This window comes from Tachypleus tridentatus, chromosome 12 (genome assembly GCF_004210375.1).
Source record: "Tachypleus tridentatus isolate NWPU-2018 chromosome 12, ASM421037v1, whole genome shotgun sequence".
Taxonomy (NCBI): domain Eukaryota; kingdom Metazoa; phylum Arthropoda; class Merostomata; order Xiphosura; family Limulidae; genus Tachypleus; species Tachypleus tridentatus.
This window is the reverse complement of record NC_134836.1, coordinates 32949057-32967707: the sequence shown is the minus strand read 5'-3', so window position 1 is coordinate 32967707 and position 18651 is coordinate 32949057. Positions and strand designations below refer to the sequence as shown.

The 18651-nt window shown below is 33.9% G+C and overlaps 1 protein-coding gene across 6 annotated transcripts in view; it reads right to left on the bottom strand.

Moving 5' to 3' along the window:
• axo (axotactin) overlaps positions 1-18651 on the bottom strand; it is a 202924-nt gene that overhangs the window by 174484 nt on the left and 9789 nt on the right. For 2 of the 6 annotated variants that reach the window (XM_076473779.1, XM_076473774.1), the window contains exon 1: positions 14525-14661. The exons of 3 other annotated variants lie outside the window; for them this stretch is intronic. The gene's annotated coding sequence lies outside the window, so the exon portion shown is untranslated. Of the gene's footprint in view, positions 1-11209; positions 11231-14524; positions 14662-18651 lie in introns of those variants that run through there. One more of the 6 variants, XM_076473776.1, reaches the window with a different exon arrangement.

The following is an 18651-nucleotide window of genomic DNA, read 5'->3' as shown; positions in this document are numbered from 1 at the left end:
CATCCTCACGTGATTTTGAAACTGTTACCATAACAAGAATTCTTTCATTTATACTTTATTAAATGTATGAAAATCACCAGAGGTCGTGTCCACACTGTTTGTGTCCGACTTTCGTGATTCTTAAACTTCTGTTTCCAGGTTGTATGCGTTTGATTTGCTGGTAGTCTTAACTTTAGACAGTCTGACAATTCTGGTATTTTAAAAACTACTAATCAGTAAATCGCTCATTTACTATATTTAGTGGCAAGTCACTAATAATAGTTATATTATAACTATTGGTTATATTATAATAACTGTCTCATTCAAATGATATGTATGATTTGTTGAACACTCAATGAAGTTGTATATTCATAACTTTAAGTCAGATCAAAATTATCCAAATTTTAGGACGGGCAATACAGTTATTTCTTTACACGCTTAAAAGATTACACCGAGAGATTAAGACTGTGTATTTAACTTTGCGTGTTAAATTTAAACGACATACAGTGGAGCGCCGTTAGCCGTGGTATTTGGGGGGTCAACCTGCTTAACCGCGGCTTAAGTGGTCTTCGGCTTAAACCTTTGTGACTGAAAAGCCGAAGTCGCCAACAGCTCCGCCGAGGAGCCTCATCCGGGCCATTGCGTGATAATTATATCGGATTATCGAATTAAAAATAATACTTTAATTACTGATCACTTTTTTCACGGATTTACCGCGGATTAACTTTAATGTATGGAGAGGTGTGATTCGGTAACAATGACGGCCTCCATAAAGCTGGCATAGAGAGCGGATAAGGTAGATTAACGGTCGATTTCTATTGTAATATATTTTATTTATTTCCCAAATTAAAGCAAATCCTTTTTAAATATCCCCTTGAAGTTATAAAGCCAGGATTAAATTCGTAAGCCGCGTTTCTACACGTTCTTAAATTAGCGGTGAGCCGCGATACTCCTCGCTCACAAAACTTACTACAGCGGCTTAAACGATTTCGCGGTTTACTGGTCCGCGGCTTAATGGCGCTCCACTGTATATACGAGTTCTAGATCGAAACTTATTTCATAGGCGTAACAGTTTATATAGATTTTAAGCATACGTGATTTATAAAACGAGAAGGAAAAAGTACGTATCTTTTATCATAAGATACTGGAATAAAATGTTCAGGTTGTTTGTCAGTTTTATATAAATGATCGAAATACTTGTTTTTGGCACGTTCCCAGTCTATGCGTCTCTAATAGACTTGTTTTACTTACACCTTCATATGAGGCCCGGCATGACCAGGTGGTTAAGACACTCGACTCGTAATCCGAGGGTCGCGGGTTCAAATCCTTATCGCACCAAATATGCTAAGAGCCGTGGGGGCGTTTAATGTCACTATCAATCCCACTGTTCGTTGGCAAAAGAGTAGCCCAAGAGTTGGCGGTGGGTGGTGATGACTAGCTGCCTTCCCTCTAGTCCTACATAGCTAAATTAGGGACGGCTAGTGCAGATAGCCCTCGTGTAACTTTGTGCAAAGTTCAAAACAAGCCAAACCTTCATGCGAGTAAACATTGAAATGTTCCCTAATATGTGACACATTACAAGTTATATAGTGAAAGTCAGTTTTAAACTAAGTGCACAGATGATTTAGTTTTCAAATGTTTTGTACAATTTCTAAAACACAGTAAAATGATTACTTGTGTAAAGTAAATATTATATAGAGGAAAAACAGTGTGAAAAATATTTTTTTTTATTTTCGTGACCTTGACCCTCCAAAAACTAATCTCTAAGTTGAGAGATAGTCCAAATGTATGTCATCATTCGCCCAAATTCATTTATCCGTTTTCGAGAAACCTTGCTCACAAAGACACGAATATACACGAGGGAATAAAACATGATCTCCGTTACCCTCAGTGGAAGAAACAATTGTTAGATTTTGATGAAACTTGGCGAACAAGTGTAGAATACTATTATTCATTATCCTGCAAGAAATGATTTGTGTCCGTTGATAACACGGGGGAAAGGACACATTTTCGTATTTTCTGGGAACGAATATAATCAACATTGCGTGACCGAGTATGCGCTTTACCGAGTGCCCCTCTAGTTGATCTCACGTTTGTCTTTTAAGTTGGCCCTGTGCCAAAAGCCAACCAGTAGAGTCTTCTATAGTCTTGTTTCATGTTTTTATTTACGTCAAAGACCTGCTTTCATATGCTTGTATCTCAGCCAGTAATATCGTGTGTTATCCTCAGGTTGCCCATAAAAGTGTTAAACAGAATTTTGACTGTGTTACCCCTCTAAAAAAGTTACATAATCTTTAACTGTTGTAGGGAACGCAACATAAACGCTAGGATCAAAAAACATAATCCCCTATCACAGATGTATAAACACAACACAACAAATCAACATCCAATAAACATTTCCAACTTTAAAGTATTACACAATGAGAACAAAATTAACAAAATATAATTAATTAAAAGAAGCATGTATTATTCCTGAATTAAGACCAAATTTAAATAAAAACACAGATGTCACCTTACGTATTTTCTAAACTGAAACAAAATTCTCGTGTCGTATTTTACAAAACAGATACATTTTCCTAATAATGTCCGCACAATGGTCAAAACATCATAAAAATATGAAAATAAACAGTCCACTCAAAAGTTGTATTTTTGGACTTTTAATATTTAACTCTACTTCTCACACTGTATTTCATCCAACAAAAGCTTCCATCATAACTCTCTTTACACAACTGTTTTTCTCTGTCGTTATTCACGTTAAAGGTACTTACTTCTCGCGTTTCTGTTGCTCCTGGTTACACCTAAATATAGTGATCGTCAGTACAGTCTATCTTCAGAACATGTTAACCAAAGATAATCTTTCTCTACTAGTGAGTACCTCAACTTTGGACAAATATTCATTGGGATTCCTCCAATAACGGTTGTTAGATATTCACGACTGTTTTAAGTACAGGGCGATTGTTACATTAAGTTATTTTTAAGTAGCGACACTATTGATACGTAAAGGTTTATGAATCATACATATTGTGTAGTTCCATTTTTATGAAATGACGCTTGTTGTATTGTTGTCATGTTACTTAAAAACTTCAAATTTTTATCGTTGTTTCAATTTTATATTATTGCATCATATTATAGTGTATAGAACAGTCTACGCCACTATCAGTCTATAAATACGGGTGCAAAATGTTCTGCAAGCACCTTACGCAAATTTCGTTGCATAGAAAGTTAAGAAACATATAGCCAAATGGATCTAGACCGCGTTTTTGTGAGTTTAATCTTCAAGAAGGTATAATGGAATTTAAGTGAAATTATCCCAGATTGTGTTGTAACCGAGTAAAGAAAAATTGGTCTTGTAAGTTGTGTTCTAAAGTAATTGAACAAAATTGTATAGTCTTTTGAGGACAAAAAGAATTATTTAAAGTTCTTGATTATACCAATAATAACCAACAGTGTAACTTAGGTGAACTGTATTACAATATCACAGAAGAGTAGTTCATTTTATCAGTTGTGTTGCAAGGTAACTGAACAACCCTGAATGGAAAAGAGATGATTATTTAAAGCTCTGAATACAACAATGGTGATTGTTTAACAAACATCTGTATGTACGTTTGACTTGTTTCAATATACATTATTTTGAAACAAGTGGATTGTGTGCTGTTCATTATTAAATGTTATCGCCAACTTGTCACAGACACCTACTGTAAGGAATCTTGGCTAATGAGATGCAACAAAAAAGTGTAATTAAAAATTCTTGCAAACACTTTATCCTAGGCCTGAAGTGCTGCTCAACCATACGTATTAAGTACTAAATATTTCCTTTTTCAAACTGAAATGTATGTACTTAAGTGAGAAAAACAGTGCAGTACATTAATTTGCATACGTGTCTATCATAAGAACATGTAAAACTCCTTAATAATTAGGCATTTAAGTTTTCGCATATTATGATCACATCACACAAACAGAACATAGTTATTTCCCTGTAAATTATAATAATACCATAACATATTCTGAAATCAGTAGTTCAAATTCATTCTCGCCTTCTTTTCTGTGTTGTTTTCATGTTTATTTTTACACTGGCTGCTGATTTCTCACACTTCATAGTTTAAACGAATTGTTTCAAAACGAAATTAGTTTTAGCTTCTTACTTCATTGATCCAGTTCAAAGTAATTAGTTTGAATTCTGACAGTGTAATTTAATGTCCTCGTTACTTCCAAGCGAAACAAACTGCACAAGGAAAAAGCAGTACATGAAATGACCAATGGTAATTGGTTATAAAAGTTCTACAATTAGTTTCTGCCATGTACAGTCCGTTTCACTTCCATTATTTCCTTTAATTCTCATTTCAGTTGGTTCAGTTTTAATTACATATTTGTTATCAAAGTGTCCTTTCCACGCACATAAGTAAAACGAACCCATAAAGGATTATCATTCTAACTCGATTGATTGGAATATTTATTTCGAGTCCGGCATGGCCAGGTAGGTTAAAGCGTTCGACTCGTAATCTGAGGATCACGGGTTCGAATCCCCGTCGCACCAAACATGTTCGCCCTTTAAGCCGTGAATGCGTTATAATGTGCGGTCAATCCCACTATTTGTTGATAAAAGAGTAGCTCAAGAGTTGGCGGTGGGTGGTGATGACTCGCTGTAGACTAGCTCTAGTCTGCGAAATTAGGGATGGCTAGCGCAGATGGCCCTCGTGTAGCTTTGCGCGAAATTAAAAAAAAATTTCTTTGGTAAGAATGTCACATCGTATACATTTAAATTAAGTTTCTCAAGCCGCAGACGGTCAGAGTAGTCTGTTTTATGAGCTTCTTTTTCCAATGTATATTTGTAGACTATTAACATAATTATTAACAGGTTGATGATATTTTGGGATATTTTACTCATGTTGAATCAATAACGAACTGTACAAAATCTCTATGTCGTTGAACTATTTGCAAGTTGGTAGATGTAAACTGCAAATCAATGACTTACAAATACTGTACACACATTATATCGAACATGAAACTTATTCTAAAGCAAGAACGACTAACATACTAAAATGTATTGGTATAAAAAAAAAAACCAACAAAGCCTAATATTTGTGGTTAAAATCATTTAAGGCTACATTTATTCCACATTTCCCTTAGATTGGTTATTACGTCTTCAAAACCAAGAATATGTAAAAAATAGCACAACAGAGCCATTTGTCTTTCATTGTCCAGCCCCACTGACAACTTCCGGTATATTGCATCTACCACGTTTTTGCCTTTGAAGCCGTTTGTTCAATAACATAACTCACTAGTTGAGTTAATGAACTTGGAGAAATAAAATTTTATCCGAAACAATATTTTCATATCCCATACACGAATTTCATAGTTATGATTAAAACGCCGAAAGCTAACGAAGTATTGAGGTTCTGATAAATGCGCTCCTAGCGGCAGTAGCACTGAAACATTTTATATTACGATTTTTGAAGATCTTTTTTGCAAAAATGGTTAAGTTTTTAGTCCATTGTAAACTGGTTTGTTCTCTTTAGATGTTTATGGAAGGGCTGTTTGTTATCATTTAATAAAAAAAGTTGCCAAAAATTTTCACAACCAATAAAGTAAATATTTTATACTTAATTTGAAACGTTGGAGAAGTCAAAGTGTGGAAAATTCACTAAGTGCCTTCCACAATAGAAAATAAATAGTAAATCGAAGCCTATAAGCATGTTATATTCAAAATCTACATATCTCACATTTACTGACACCAGTGAGAAAAAAAAAGTAGTAGTGGTAACGTTTTCTAGAACCAAGCGAAATAAACTGAGAAACGAAAGAAACTGTTAACATTTGAAATACAAACATGAATATGTGCCTACAACTATTAACCTACATATTGGATAGGATAAAGTTTAAGATTAAACTTTAACACCTCTATTTACAGAAGAAAATTACTTTGCGAGAGTAGAGTAATAGTGTTTTACAAAATGACTGTTTATCTGACTTCCCTAAGCACTTCAGCGACATCAATTTCCTTATAAAACCATTTACGTACATTCTGGACTTTAACGTATCTTAACTTACTTTATCAGGTTCACCTACATTCTGGACGTTCTTTAATGTCTTTCGTTTTCATTTGTCAGATTCACATACATTCTGAACTTTCCATAAGTGTATTTTGTCTTAATTTGTCGAATTCACATACGTTTTAAACTTTAACATGTCATTTGCTTTACTTTTTCGAATCGCATCTTTTGGACTTTAAAATATCTTCTAGTTTAGTTTGGTGGTTTCACGTGCATATTAGACTTCAACATGCCTCATGCCTCACTTGGTTAGATTCACGTACTTTATTCAAGATCTCTTTTAACTCACTTTACTATTTTCACGTACTTTATTGTCTCTTGCCTCACTTTTAGAGAAGCCATAGCTAAATTACTTAATGAAAACGAATATGATCGTTGGGATGTCTGTATTTCACAGCAAGAACAAAGTCAAAAAGCATAATGAATAGTTAAAAAGGAATACAGATGAAAAATCTATATAAATAGCCCCAGACATTGTGGATGTTCATATCTGGTTGAAATCCGGTTATAAAATAAAAGTACCGACATAGGATCAAAAGCCTTGTAAAGAATGAGAAGTGCATGCAATCACCAACACAAATAGAAAACTAATTTGAACAAGTAGTAAGACAATGTCCTATTTTCACCAGCTCAGTTCACACTCGAGTTATTGAGAAAATTACAAACTTAGATGCTTAAACAGCTTTTAAAAACACTAGTTTAACCATTTTGAAATGTATTGTCAACTGACTTCCTTAACAGTTCGGATAAAATTAGACCTTAGTCGATATACGACAAAAATAATGATGAACATATACACAATACATTCTGGACCCTGAAGGAACACATTTTGAATAGTTGCTGTAATTGATCAGACGCCAACAGACACCATTGGTGGCAACATGTGGCAAATGTGGCATTGGTATCTGCAAGAAACCTCTAACACAACTGTGCAATCTCTCCCTTCTACGTCATGTTATTTGTGAGGTATGACGCGACAAACTACACAGAACTCCTTTATAATCACTCTGTATACTAGACATACACACAGACACAACAAATCTCTTTTCTTTTTTGAGTGTGTGTGTGTTATATACCTACAGACATTTTCGATGGATTGCAAATAGCTTACCATCGCTCAAGCTCAGCGAAATTTTCGACTATACAAAAACAAAATAATCCAAAATATTTAATGAAAAAAGATGAGAACACTTATATTTTTAAAAGTTAGAACTAGAAATTATGTAAGTGATAAAAGCTGTTATTAGATAACCACATCTGTAATTCAGTCTGCACAAAAGTAGACAACTTCCGTTTTAACAGTAATTATCTTTCACTGTATGTAAAATATACTCTTATTCCTTTTCTGTACAGCTAAACAGAAAATTACTTCTTGGAAAAACACTTCCCTCTTCTATTTTTTCAACTAAAATCGCTTCGCATACTGTTCCTCTTATATTACTGATCATCCGTAAGAATGCATTTGAATGTTTTACATAGTCCGTGGGCTGTTAGTAAACTCATTAAATATTTTATTTTAAATTAACCAAACTAAAGAAAAGTAAATTTTATATAGATCACCTGTAGTGTGTATTTACGTTTTCTTATAGCAAAGCCATATCGGACTATCTTACCACTGTACAATCGAGAGGAATCGAACCCCTGATTTTAGCGTTGTAAGTCTCAAGATTTACCACTGTCCAATCAAGGGGCTTATCTACAGCAAAAGTTCCGAACTTTTCAGTGCTGATTCCATTTCAGGCGTAACGGATTAAAAACTTTTTTCCAATGTAATGTATATTACATCCAATCTGACAGTTAACAATGGATCATATGCACACTACAACGGTTCGTTTGTTTGTTTGAGGCTAAGACGAAAACTATACAATAAGTTATCTATTCTTTACCCATTAAGGGTATCGAAACACGGTTTCTAGCGTTGTAAATCTACAAACATACCGTTATGACACTGCAGAGTCAATGCAACTGATCACACACTTTTAGCAATGGATCAGACAATGATCAAATGTACGTCAAAAGGGTATTTGTTAATGGATCAGATATAAATCATATTTGACTAAACACATTTAACAACAGATCAGAAACATTACATTAAATTATTCAAACGATCAGACACGTATGTTACATCGGACGAGAGACAAATATTAAGAAACTACGTTCGATAATATTGGTCAAATTCATATCGATGTAGTCTCCCAAATTATTTAGATTTTTTTTCTAATTGTTAATTTGAATATTAATTTAAACATTTGTCTTGGGTCCAAAGTCTTAATAGCAATCGATTCTCATAGCGACTACTAATTATTTTCTAAATATTTCATTAAACAAGTCAAAACCAACTTAGTCTCAAAATCATTTACTTGACAAAAAAGGAAATCGGTTCAGTAATGTTAACCTTTGCTGCCTCAACGACTGTAACATGTCCTAACGAAAACGTATTTCTTGATGCATCATGAATTACATTTTATGTATGTGTTTAAACTGTTTAATTATATTTATTCTACATTTGGGAATTTCTTCTTAAGTTTAGCACTAAAAATTAAAACTTGGAACATGAATCTGTCTTAGATTAACATACCGATCTACCATGATGTATTCCAGATGTTTCATGGCAATTAAGTGTTACTAAAACGTGTAGTTCAATGTTATCACTTACTCATTAAATAATTTTACTTGTACACTGTGATAAAAATTAATGCGCAACTGCATGACAAATACTTCAATAACTGAATTAAAATACAATAAACTATACGATTATCACTGGAAAAAAGAAACAACAAAGAACGGGCTAAAAAATATATCACAAGACCTTTACAATTGAATTTTCAACGCGTGTATCGAGTGGCTTGAGGGTTCATGGTGCAACTGGTAACCAGGATACCAGTTGCTCTTCGCCCTTTTCAGGTTGACATTCGGATCTCTCGACAAATTTTTCACAAGTCATCTTGTCGATAACTCCTGATAATCGGAGGAATTAACCCAATAAATAATTCAGTTGATTTAACAAACCACTCTTAACTACGTGTATGAAATATCACGACACAAAAACTTAACGATCAGAATGCATTTATTCATCAGTTAGTGATCATTTTGACCGAATTCCCAATAACCCACTGGCTATGATTTCACAGGTTTCCCTTGGTGTCTAAGACTAGTTTTAACTCACTGGCAATTATTTTACAGAATTATCTATATGTCTAAAACTACTTTTAATTTTCAAAGAGAATGTGGGTGGAGTTGACACAACCACCTAATACAGTTTATGTTATTTTGTGGGTAACTGTATTACCTATACTTTCCTAGTGCTTGCCAGAGGCTCATCACGATAACTACAGCGTGAAACTTCAATGTTTTTCAGAAATTTCTTTACAATGTACACAAGTAACACAACCGCTGACTAGTGTGTGTTAATAGTGCGTTTGTATAGCTTATTATCCTACATCAACATAATGTTGAAAATTTGTGGTACCTACATGTTAGTACGAAAGGTTAATAATACAAAAGATAACTTTGGTGATCTTAAAAAAACGAACAAAAAACGCTATGGGAAAGGTTTTATTTATTTACCACTATGATCCTAATAACGGTTATTACTTTACAAATAAAAGAGTACAAAGTGTAATATCGATAGGTGTAATAATAATGGACGATAACACAGAGTTCTGCATTATTTCTATTACAAGTCCTGCAAACAATTTCATTATATTTAGCGTTCAAGTTCATAAAAAGATAGCACTAAATTTTCTGAAGTAATTTGTGTTCATGTTTTGTTTTTATGCAACGAATATAATTTAAAATAGAACAGGAAAAATTCCTAGCCGATATTCAAACCTCAATTTCTGGGGTACGAAGCACACAACCAAGTCTAGTCTAACTTATGAAATGTATGTTTGTTTGACAGGGGCTATTTGTATATACGATTAATGGCTACTCGTACAAAAGGATGGCGTTGTTTCTATATTCTCATACTAAAATTAATTATTTATTCTAAAGTTTTCAGCAGTGGCGTTGCTGAACTACATAAATAATTGAATGCACGATGTTCTCTCATGATCACAGCAGCACGCCAAGCGTTAGGTATTTTCATATGGTTTTGATCGAACCACCAATGATACATGAAGATATCGGATCGATACTCTAAGTTTTCTCTTGACGATCGACCTGCAAGTACGATAAAACAAACGTTCCCACTCCATACAAACACGCTATCTACCAGTGGACTAAATTCGACTGGATATGAAGCACTTTCGTGTAAATTAAACAAGAGCACACTATGCACTGGAGAAACCTTGCATGGAGTTCAATAGAAATTCCATTTCTTAAGTTGATTCTACACTCTCCCTAACGAAATACCTACAGTTTCATATACGTAGCAACCAATACACTGAAAACCAATCATTAGTATTTCTGCAAATACTAGTTGCCTCAGATACAGGAATAATTTACGTATTAGTACGTGAACAAGACAATGACATTTGGAGATAAAGTACGAAGTTCCACACGAAAATTATGTAGAAAAATCTCAGTCAGTTCTAACGAAAAGCCCAGCGACGTTACATCTTGACGCAGTTCAAAAATTCATGTTTCCATTTTTAAAATTCTCTGACGTCGGAATGCAGTAATTTTTTGTGGTTTTTTAAAATAATATACATATTTTAACTACATTTTCATTTTAACCTTAATGTACATAGGATCAAAATCACCAAAAACATTCATACAGTTACGCTTAAAACGATAGAACTTATCTCGTGGAAATTAGCCTAGTTTAAATACTCCGTGTAAATGATAATATTCTCTGTAGGTTATGTATCATAATGATAAATGGTGATATTGGGTTTTGGTTAGATAATACAGTTACATGGGAATATCAGCTGTTGTTAAGATAGTATTACTACACTTAGGCAAGAGTGGTTCGTTTAATTAACGTTTCTCACCCGACGAAACCGAACCGGTTGAGGTTGGTTCGTTAGCATTTCTTCAGTACGAAACTAAACTACACGTATATATTGGCTTGGTTAGTGATTCTCAAAACGATGTTACCGAACTACAAGTAGATATTGACTCGAGCAGTGATTTTCAAAGGACGAAACCAAATTCGTTTACTCACAAAAACACGAAATACACAAACCAGTAAAAAAATAAAGATGAGCTATATGGTTTATGCGTGGTTTAGTACTTACCATAGAGCAGTTTTCTTTATAGTTCTTAGAATGCCTTACCAATATTTTACAAAAGGTTTCAGCACAGTTATTTGTATAATTTATCATCGAGCATATATCTTAACACAGTCTACCACTCAATCTTCTCGTAAAGGCTGCTAAATACAATACCTACGAGAAGATTCTGAAAGTTGCATAAACAACCACGAAACAAAAAACGAACACCAATAACGTTCTCCAGTTATTTAATGCAGAGATAAGAATGAAAACAGAAAACAAAGTAGTTGTACATTGAGAGCAAGTTCTTTGTCGTCGTTGAATGTACGAGTGGAATGTGGTTTTTGAACCTTGTTCTTGTATGCACGTTATTAATGTTAACTCATGGAACGTGCTTTTTTGTGTTTTGAATAACAGTATCAACATGCTATAGCAATCAATTGTTGTATATATTACATCATAAAGGTGTTACTGGATTACTTTGTTGTTTTCTTGTACACTGTTGCTATGAGTTGTTTAGGGGAAGTTCCTGTCCGGAAATCTCAGATATGTAACATCATCCCGAAGTCATTCTTTTATGTAATACTGGTGAAACACCGCCCAACATACCTGAATAATTCTAAACTCCCATACATGTCTATGCATTTAACAAATTTTTACTTTTTTTTCGGTTATTTTAGAGGGTTAAAAAAATGGCACCAGTAATAATAACACTAGTAACCGAATTAATAACAACACTTAAATTTGGCTGACTAACTCTAAACTCTCAGACAAGTCCATGTATTTAAATTGTTGGGTTTTTTTCGGTTATTTAATAAAGGATTTTAAAAAAAACCACCAGTAACGATCGAATGTGAGGAAAAATAGCACTGGTAATAAAAACCAGTGACAACCCTAATGTTACCTCTATGGTTTCTTCTTCCTTCTAATTCATATGAAAGATTTATAACAATATTTACTGTTCAAATCAAAGTGCATTTTTCGTTACCATTATACAAATACCACGCTGGTGTTCAATAAGATAGATAAATATAATTAACTGTACAAATGTGATATGTGTCTTGTTTGAACTTAACTGTAGGTGGGTGGGAGCAATATAAACAGCATCTGCTGAACTTGGTAACAACAGTTCCAGCCACGTGCTAATGCTTACAACAGCAAACAAAAATGGACACTAAAAGTGTTTCGTAACAAAAAACGACACATATTATCCAGCTGAGGGTTATATTACATCCATTGATTCGTGTGCTTTTCATGGGAACTTAAAAAAAAAAAATCCGATTTTGGTAAAGCTCAAACGTTCAGTGTTTTGTACCAGTACGTTACACTGCTGTATGCATGTTGTGTATACAACACTTATTTGCACAGTAAACCTCTTAACTGTATTCATTCAACTAAGTCAGAATATACAGCTTCTTGAAGCGCTGTACAGTCACCAAACAAGCTCGGAACTACATCTGTGGTACTGATTTCAAAGCTAAACTTCATGTTACACTGACGTTAACCAGTTTTAAGTTTCATACTGCGAAACCATAAAATATTGCATTAAGATAAATTCCACAAATATTTACTCTACATATATTTGAAACTCCACCCATTATTGTTTTCTACTTAGACTACTCTTTATTACTATCTCTTGAATTATAAGCTACTGTGACTGAAAAACCGGTCATAAACCAACACTTTCACTTCAACGGGATAATGAAAACTTCAAAACAGTCAATACTTTACAACTTAAACTTGATGACATTATCAAACAGCTAGGCACAAGGAAAGTACAAGGAACTGATACTCAAAGGTAGTCATATTTACGGCTTCAAAATATAAAAATTACACATTTTGAATCTCCAAACACAACAGATCTATACTATCGTGAAATTCCCGATAACCAAAACTATTTATAGTGATTAATATCTGACTTTTTTTTTTACAGGATATGCCTTGTGTAAAGTGCTATCCCTCCATAAAGAAAACTCGAGTGTGCCCACGCAAGTAAAATGAGGAATACTAGTACCTCCTGGAAACAAAAATTATTTAATAAAACGAGCCTGAAACGTAATAAATAACAAATCCTGCCCAATAGCGTTTTGTTTTTAACTACAGTGTCGCTCGATAAAGTTGAGATTTACTATCCACAAAGAAATCTGTTCCACTATACATAGTCTGGAAGTGAGTTTGCTACAATCTGACCGGTGATTCGGTGTTTTAACAACAAATGAGATGCCTGCTAGTGCAACAAAGTGCCACCACTGATGGGGTCAAGGTCAAGAAACGAACAAGTTCGATGTAACTTAGTTACTGCCACTTTGGTTTCTTTTTTACGCTCGCAAACTCTCGCTATTATCTGCCTTGACCATACCTGAAATACTCAATTCTTTGATCTTTGTATTACCTTCAACTTTAACATCTTGTATGAGAAATTTTCACACGGGAATTCTGTAATCTTCAAATAAACAGCAAAGAGGTCATACAACTGTCAACCAATAATCAACAAAAACTTAATATCTATCAACACACTGTCACGGTGGGTTTTTTCTATTATTTTTTCACTTACACACGTCTAAACTTATATGACAAAAATACTGAACCAACGTATATATTCACTAATGATAACATTAATACTGCAATGTTGAACAAGGAAAATACAGGGAGCACATACTCAAAAGCAGCCATGGCTTCAAGATATAAAAATTACACATTTTGAATCTTCAAACACAAAGAATCTAGTGTTTAATGCAGTACTTTTATACACTAACTTGTTTAAGGAGCTAAATACCACTGTTTAATAATTTATACAATTATATTTAACACATTACATAACTTTACGTTTAATTTAATTGAAAACAATAAAGAAATGAAATGCTACCAGTTAGCGTCGACATACTTTAGACTTAACACGGGAATACGATTACTATTATACTTTAAGAGGTACACTAGTCCTCATGTAAAATATATCGTTACTGTGAATGGTGCTATACACAAAACCTTTTATACAGGTAACAGCTTCAGACTAATTTAAATATATGTCTACAGTACCAAGAATGGATAACCAACTTAGTTTTTACATTTGACAAAATAAATATTTCTTTAAAACAGTTTTAATAAATTATAAGACTTCATTAACCATCTATTAATGTAAACCTTCCAGATAGCAAAGAATATTGTGTACTGTTTACTAGTACGGTATAACTACGCATAATACAGCAATGGGCGTATGAGACAAGATCACTTCTTAAACTGCTCATTGTCAGCTGTGCAACAAGAGACATCACACGACTCGTATTGTTGATAACTGGTAAGCACAAAAACGGAAGATGATTGTGCAGTTTGCAAGCTTACCTTTAGGACATATACCTGGTCAGTGCTGCGACGTCTACTTGTACGAACTGTTCTAAAACCTGCTTGAATGAGATCAAGACCTGAACAAGTAGAAACAACTAGTTGCTGTACTGCACGTGGACCAGACCGCCCTTTGGACTTTCACAGTAACGCCAACAGCGGCACTGTTGACAACATATGTATTTGGCCGATATAGTTCAATTGACTCGTGGTATGTATTCACTGGTCTAATTTTATTTTCTCAGTACGTCGGTTGTAGATAAGGCTTTTTATCTTCCTGATTAAACTGCATTTAACCACATACACAAGAGGGAGAGAGATACACGGCGCCTATATGGTTCCGACAACAACGATGCCTTTATAATCAACTAGGCCTTGCAACATCCCATGTAGTTATACACTACAGTTTAGTGTGTAAACGTTACATCTAACAGCTATATGGATTTAACATAGAATTAACCAACGCACATACGGAATAAAAATACATACACACAGTTTTTGGTGTATATCAAAACACTGTAACACAAATTTTGTTCCTGGATAGTATGTGTTATTTCTTAATTGTTTATGTTGTAAAAGTACAGAAAATGGCCATTATTCCATTCAAACTTTGCTTTTGTGACCTGGATAATGAAATTTACAAATTAACCTATTTTCTATGTAAAAATGGGCAAATGTGCACATTTTCATTTACACAAGGTCTGAATAAAACATATGAATCGAGATTTACATGTATTTATACTAAAGTCATACAAAAATGAACAAAAATGTTTACAAGTGAGCACTTTTTGGAGATTTGCTACTGTAATGTAAATCACCTTCACCTACCAGCCCCCAAATATAGTCTCCCATTTTGTTTTCATTATATGCTCTTTGGTAGCGACATTCAAAGTCTTGGTGGAAGTGCTCACCTTGCTCCTTTGAGTATGCTCCCATGTTCTCCTTGAATTTATCAAGATGAGCACCAAGGATATGGACTTTCATGGACATCCTGCAGCCCATTTTGCCATAGTTATTCACCAGAGCCTCAACCAGTTTCACATAATTTTTGGCCTTATGATTGCCTGAGAAGCCCCAAACCACTATGACAAAGCTGCCCCAATCTTTTTTTCCTTCCTACTGAGTTTCTTGAGGAATTCTGTGCATTCCAGGATCTTCTTTATTTGTGGTCCAATGAAGACACCAGGTTTGACCTTTGCCTCAGACAGCTTAGGAAAGAAGTCTTGAAGGTACTTGAAGGCTGCAGACTCCTTACCAATAGCTGTGACAAATTGTTATATAAGACTCAATTTTATGCACAATTGTGAGAACACCACCTTCTGGAGGTCCACTAGTGGCTCACACCTGGCATTGTGCCTCCCCAAAGAGAACTCGGTCTGTTGTGGCCAGTGCTTCTTGTTGTAGTGCACTGCAGTGTCCCTGCTGTCTCAAAGGCAAAGATAACAGGGAAACTTGGTAAAGCTTCCTTGGAGGCCCATCAGGAATGTCACCATTCTTAAGTATCCAATAACCTCCCAGCCATACTCATCATACTTTAAGGCTTCTAGCAAGGTTTTGACACTGTTGAATTCTTCTTTGAGGTGCATCGAATAAGCCAGGGGAAGAGATGTATACTTAGTCCTGTTATGGAGCAGCACAGCTTAGAGGATTCTGGATGAGCTATCAATGAAGTGGCACCACTCGTTCAGGCAATTCCAATTGCCTCGCACAGACTGGATACATTGTGGCAGAAGCAGAGCCCATCTTGATGAGTGAAGAAGCTTGAAAAATGTCAGTAATGCTTCCTCTGGCATGCGACTTGCACACTTTCATTCTTGAAAATTCTTGTAAGTTGGAGGAAATTCTCTATCAGCTACTCAGCACTGAATCTACCATGTTCTGGAAAATGGGTAACTTTGAAAATTTCATTACCCAGGTCACAAAAGCAAAGTTTGAAGAGAAAAATAGGTCTTTTCCATTTACTTTAGACATAAGCAATTGAGAAATAACACTTTTTGCCCAGGAGCAAGAAAGTAAAAATTTTGTTACATAGTGTTATTGTACAAGGTACATGTAAAACTTAAAACATTTATCTTGGTTTTAAAAGTTTACATTTTCTAAAGGTTTAAATAAATTATTTCATTGTACTTATAACTGTATTAAAAGTAAGTTTTACAATACATGTTGTCATTAACTAATATACCACACAAACATTTCAGCTGATATATATTTAAAATCAGTATGCAGTGATGCACCAGTACACCTTGACTCAGATTTAATGGGTTTTGTTTTCATATCTTTGGTTTATATAAATGTGGTCTTGAAAATTAAAGTACCATATTACAACACATTTGTTTCTTTATTGTACTTTATATTCTAGTTTAATATTACTCTCACTATCAGAGATTTAGGGGATGACAAAGTTTTACAATAAATGTTGTCATTAACCAATACATGATACAAATGTTTCAGCTAATATTTTATCAATCAACATAACAAAACCTTAATTCCCTATATAAATTATATGTGAAGAAGTACAGAGGGTTAATCAGGGTTAAGAATGAGTTGTGCAGTGATGTAACCAATGGAAGATGCTAGCTGTAGTAACATGGGGAAACAGCTTCTGTGTTTTCTAAGGATCTCCCTATTATCAAGCAATAGGTAACAAACCTTACTTCCCTCAATAAATGACACATGCTGAAGTATATTTAGAAGATAATATATTGATATATGATACAAGACTTTAAAAGATTTTGTTTGCTAAACAAAGCATATACATTCTCTAGTTACACATATACATAGATGTGTACTTTGAGGTATTTCAAATACAACATAATACCAGGCACCATAATACTACTATAATACTAGATATTGTATTTAACATTTGTAATTTACTTAATGTATACATGAATTGTATTATATCCTTGTACATTTTGAAAGTATGCATTTAATTTAGATTATGTTAAGTTTAAGTGTTATTTGTACGCATTGTTTTTTGTTACAGATTCTCAGTAAAATACTTTCCTAAGAGTGACCTTTGTTTGGAATTAAGTATAAAGCTACACAACGGGCTATTTGTGCTCTGCCCATCACAGATATCAAAACTTGGTTTCTTGTGGTGAAAGTCTGCAGACATACCACTGTGCCACTGGTAGAAAAAAAAAATGAAAAAGTCTGACATTCCTGTGTTTCCTTATTTGTATCCACAGATGAATGTTACTGATGTTTTTGTTATACAGGTGTATATGTATATATACAATAATTTCATGATCATATTAGTCCAAACTCTTTCTTCTGTAACAAGATAACTTAAAAATAATAGTTTAACAGGATAGCTAAACAGTTAAATCAGGCCTCAGCTAATCCCTGGTGCCATGTTGTCATGGTGACTAAAATTTTCAATGCAGCATCTAGTATTTTCCCACATTTTAATCATGCATATGACTGTTCTAAATTGAACAAGTCTAAAATAGTTCTGAACTTTTGGAAGTCACATGTTCACTGCATTTTTTTTAATGTTTGTGAAGTATTTCCTTATCAAACAGTAAAATTAATGGTTTATTAATTCACAAATCTTCAAAAGTCATTTGAAACTTTTATCCCTCAGAGCTTTTGGTCTTACTAACAAGAAATATACAGTACAATTCATAATTTTTTACCTGTTCCTTTTCAGGAAACATCCTACACAAAGGTAAATAAACTACATCAAGCGTATCCCATTCTCATTCAGTTTAGAACAATAACATTTACAAACTTTTAGCACAAAACCTCAAGACCTGTAATTTTCATTAATGTCTAAGGAACAACATGTTCAAAATTTCTACATAACATGAAACTGTGATCTAATATTAATCCAACCACAAAATGGAAACAAACTATTATCCTATTTCCATCCATTACCAAGAAAGAACACAAATAATGGCTCAAACCAAGTAACACTTTAAAGCATATTACTGACTTTATAACATAACCATGTTAATTTTGTAAGACCTGCTAACTACAATAAGATATGACATAAATGACAATTTTGGCACTTCTCCAAAAGTTTATTACCTACCTAAAAACACATAGTTATACACACCAAATTAATCATGCAATACATATTTTATGCACTGTGTATTTCTCCTTCTAATGTATAAAATAATCCA